This window comes from Manis javanica, chromosome 1, assembly GCF_040802235.1.
Source record: "Manis javanica isolate MJ-LG chromosome 1, MJ_LKY, whole genome shotgun sequence".
NCBI lineage: Eukaryota > Metazoa > Chordata > Mammalia > Pholidota > Manidae > Manis > Manis javanica.
Window position 1 is genome coordinate 112003147 of NC_133156.1, and position 4941 is coordinate 112008087.

The following is a 4941-nucleotide window of genomic DNA, read 5'->3' on the forward strand; positions in this document are numbered from 1 at the left end:
TGTTTCAATGACCTCTAAAAAAATATTTAATACCAAGAGATTTCTATGGCAAAATATTGCTAGAGGCTTTAAAAAATTCATATTGTACAATGCTTGCATAGTGGATACTGGAGGTTAAGGATACCTGGAATAAATACTACATTCAATGTTTCATAATCAAATATAGGAGTTGCATAACAGAATAACTATTCTACACTATAACTAACCCAAAGTTTATAATTGGCATGCATTTTTAAAAGCTTTGCTTCTGATTGAACACACTTGTTTTGTTGTTTAACAATTATTCCAGAAATCTGACTAATTTACATTAAATCCAGTCTTAACCTTTAGTTTAGTTGCTACCTCATTAAATACACATTTAGAATTACATGTGTTGATAAATTTCAAATCATGTAATTTAAGGGGAAATTACATCTGAATGGTACCTTTAACAGAAATGGGCTCTCTTTCATTCGCTGGCAGTTTACAAGGAAGGAAATACTGCACGCTCATCTGCTTGCCTGGGTTTCAGCGTAGTGAATGCAAGGGAAGTAATGGCGGTCACAGATCACACTGTTACTGCTGAAACATTGGCACCATGTATCAAAGGACAGCTACATGGTCACTATTGGGCAGGTGAATAAAACTGTAAACATGTTAGTTTGAAGTACATGAAACTGCCATTTTTACTGGTCAGAATCAATGGAGTCTTGGCAAAGTTCATGTGATTCAACCTTAAAACAGATCTTGAAAATAATTTAATCCAAGGTTTCTTAACCTGGAGTTAATGTGTGTTGACTTAAAGGAGACCAGGAGTGCTCTTCTATTAATTCATTCAACTGATAATTTTTGGGAGCCTATGATGTGCCATGTACTGTTATAGTAACTGGGGATATAAACATGAAAAAAACTAAGTCCCTTGTCGTCATGGCTGTTACATTTCAGTGGAAAAACCTGACAACTAATATAATATGGTATCACTACTGAACTGAATGCAGAGATTTCTGTCTTATGTTCATGCATGCATTTTTCTGTAGGAAGAGTTCATTGAATTCATGCAACTATTTCTGAACAGTAAGAGATTAAGAACCAGCAACCTTTTACACTCTGCTCATTTGATATATGTAGAAACCAAAGCACAGACACTTTATTAATCACTGACTTAGTTTTAATGCTTAGGCTTCCTGGTGCCACCATCTGTCTCTATGGCACACTATAGGGGATATGATCTATGCTTTTTAATTTATTTTCTGTATTCTCTTTTTCAAAGTACTTGCATACCATTTTGACTCACAAAATCAGGCCAAGAGCTGAAAACCTGGTCAGACAGACCTCAATCCTGATTGCAGCATTACAGCATATTAGCTTTGTGACCTCAGAAAATTGCTTAAACCCTTAGAGCCCCAGTTGTCACATCTGTAGTACGATGAGATCAAGGCATAACTACCAGATCATTGTCAAGTTTAAATGAGATCACTGATACACACATACACACACATATACATTTCCTCCTCCCACTACTTGATAAAATGTCTTTCACCTGATTGTACCTCAGCTATTATTATTATTATTATTATTATTATTACTCTGTTTATTTTAACACTTTATAAAGGCTGTTCTTTGGTGCTTGGTCTCCAGGCTCTAAAAATATCACTCCTTTTATCTTCCCCAGGCTATGATTTGAATGGCAGCTATTGGGCTTTTAGTACACTGGTGAGATGCAAAAGGCAGTAGTGACTAATGCTATGGAATGTGCAGTGCATGTGCTCTAGAGATTGGCTGCTTGGGTACAAATCCTGGCTCCACCACTTACTGTATAAGCTTGGGCTAGTTACATAGATTTTCTGTATCTCAGTTTCCTCATACACAGAATGGTGATAATAAAATAAGAACCTCACAGAGTTGTTTTGAAGATAAATGCTTAATACATGTTACAATAATACTGTGAGGTGGAGGTTATTAAGCTTGTTTTAAATAATTGGGCTAAGACTATTTAAGTGGGTTGATTAAAGTCACACTGCTATGTGAGGCAGAGCCATTGTTTGAACTCAGAATCAGTGCTTATTCACTGTTTCCTCAATGTCATTGAAAAAAAGTAGGCAGGAGGGGAAGGGCCTGGTGAGCCCTCTGTCATCAGTGTGGTCTTCTACAAATCTTCGTCCTCTTGAGAAGATTAAGAGATGATGCCCAGAGTGGCCCTTCTTCACTGGCATTCAGTCAACCCTCTGTGGACTCAACAAGCATTCTGAGGGCTGAAATTGTAAGGCTAGTGATCTCCTTTGCCATTCTATTTGAGACTTACTCAAATGCCAGGTTTCTACCAGATTATAAATTCCTTGACAGCATCTTACATATCTTCATTACTACTAGCAGTGTTTTACATAATGTGGGGCATGTAGTAGATTGTCAAGAATATGCCTTTTCAGATGATTTTCTCATACTTTCTTCCTTCTGCTGTCATGTTTTTTCTGAATTTCGTTCAACAAGCACATGGTAGTTTTTAAATTACAAGCAATTAAATTTTTTTCCCCTGTAAAACACAATTCGTAGATTGATTTTTTGGTGACTTGCCATATCTGTCCTTTTGAAATTCATCCTTTATCTTTGGCAAAATAGAGTATTTGGCTATTCCTGCCCAAAGAGATTCTGACTGATCCTCTCTGGTGGTAACAGGGCTCAGCCCCCTCCTTCCTGTGGGATAAAGGAGCAGCTTGGAAGAGTGGTCGGTCAGACCAAGAAGGCTCTGGAGGCCAGCTCTTTTTTCCAAAGTCCTTTATTTAGTCTTTGACACAGAATGAACATAGTTCTGTTCTCTGGAATCCTTTCTTCTGTCCACACCTAGTGTTCTAGAGCTGTTTTCTAAACAATGAACAGGCCACATAAAGCCTATGACACAAGCTTTATTGATTTGGAGGAAAGACAAATGAAAGGGGAACCAAAACTTCTCGGGCAGTCTGTGAACAAAACATTTTTTAGAGGAAGCTAGTTCTTGTATGACAAAAGGTAGACAATGAGGGAGGAGTCAAATTCCTTGTGATATTTACCTTCTTACTCCATTTGCCTTGGAAACTGTCTCTACCAGCAGGTACCAAAAAAGTTGATGGCAAAGCGATCTCTGAGGAGTTCAAAATATATACTTGTCAACTTGGAATGCAAGTTATCCATACTGTTGAAGCAAATGGATTTGTAAATTTGCTATTACATACATCCTTTTGCATTTCAAAGAAAAGACACTTTTAGTTTTTCTTAGGCCTATTCCCTTCCAGTGTTCCCATTCAAGTGTTCCTGAATGACAGAGGAGTAAGAATGGATACATGCAATCTGCAGGGGAGTTGGCTTTGGGGGTATATTCTTAAGTGCGGCATAGAACATTTGAGAATTATTTTGTGTCTTCTGTTTTATTTTAGAAAATCATATAAACTTAAAAAAATCTTAAAACAGATGTTTCAGGGAGAGGAATAAGGCTTATTATTTGGCTTGGACCATCCCTTATTTGTCAACATGTACCTATTGCATTTCTGTTTAAGAAGCATGGCCTTTGATGGAAGTTTTTCTCTTTTTTCCTTTTTCTTAAGGATAAACAGGGACAAAAGAACCACAAGAGGCTTATTTATGGACTTGTTCTATGAGTCATCTTGGTTTTCAGGTTGTGGAGTCCTAAGTCATTTGATGTGGAAATTTTTAAAGAAGGAATTGTTTTTAGTCACTCTGTGTAGGAGGGGCCATGTGCTTTGCAAATATTTTATTATGTTTTTATGTACCCAACATCTAACTAGTTATATCTAATGTTTAATATTTGTACCATCTTGGATAATATTTGACAAGTAATTAGAACTTACAAAAGTACTCCATGTTTGAATAATTATCTGAACTGACCTGAATTATCACAATCTGAACTAATATGTGAATGAATGAAATAAGAGTGGTGGGTTTTGTAATTAGAAGGGATCACCATCCCAATAAGAGCAGACTCTTAATGTCAGAAAAAGAGAAACAAGAGATCTTCCCACTGTATTGTATTAAGGAGCCATGACGAAGGCCTGGGAAGAAGTGTAAGGCTCATTGTGGAGAAAATCCCTACTGATTTAAGGGGTCAAGTTATGTGTGCCTATGTATGTTTGATTTTGACACATATTAAAAATACAGCCCATACCAGAAAAGTTATGGAATGATCAAGTCCCACTAGAACTTAGAAAATACTTTAAGCAACTATTATGTTCTACCCTCATAAGCATTATATTCATATTATAGTTGGACAACTGAGGGGAGACTTGCCCAAGTTCATGTGACTGCCAAGTAGTAAAAGAGAGATCATCCTAGCGCAGCATTCTCTTAGCTTCTCCTGCCGCTTTCCCATGAGTCAAGCAGCTTCCGTGTGGTCAAGTGTCTTCTGGGTGGTGATTCAAACATTTTGTTTGTAAAAACATACAACTTTAAAAGTAAGTACTACAGGCAATTTAAGTAATGGAGACAGCATCATTACAACCAACATGCTTATCAACACTTATTAACTATCTCAGGCTTCAGTTTGGAAAGGCCAGTACCTTAAGTGAATGAATCAACCAGATTTTAATTTAATGAAAATGCTACAGTCCCAAGGAGTGTTCTTATATGGAATTTCTTTTAGCAGTCTAATTTTAAACAGCTGGATCCTATTTGTTAAGCTGTAGTCTATTCCACTTTTTAAAAAGAATGATATGTGAGTTTTTTTCCATGCAAAAGTAGAACTTTTTGGAAAGTCTGAATACATCCCCCCTACTTGAACTTACAGGGTAGCAGCTGTGTGGAGACCCTGCTGGACAGCTTGGGCTTTTTGTCCTCCACCTCCCTCTGGTTATTAGAGTCATGCTGTGGTAAGCGCTGATTCAAGGCTGAAGGCCTTATAGGATCCCACTGTTCATGTCCTTCCTTTAACTGGATGTTCTGTTTCTGTAATTACTGCTGTTTATGACTCATATCCAG

General features: G+C 37.1%; 1 long non-coding RNA gene across 10 annotated transcripts in view; it reads left to right on the forward strand.

The window, feature by feature from the left end:
• Positions 1 to 4941, forward strand: part of LOC108400789 (uncharacterized) — a 292621-nt gene that overhangs the window by 52764 nt on the left and 234916 nt on the right. For 4 of the 10 annotated variants that reach the window (XR_012131197.1, XR_012131206.1, XR_012131208.1 and 1 more), the window contains one exon: positions 4751 to 4832. The exons of the other annotated variants lie outside the window; for them this stretch is intronic. This is a non-coding gene — a long non-coding RNA (uncharacterized lncRNA). The remainder of the gene's footprint in view (positions 1 to 4750; positions 4833 to 4941) is intronic. 10 annotated transcript variants of the gene reach the window in all.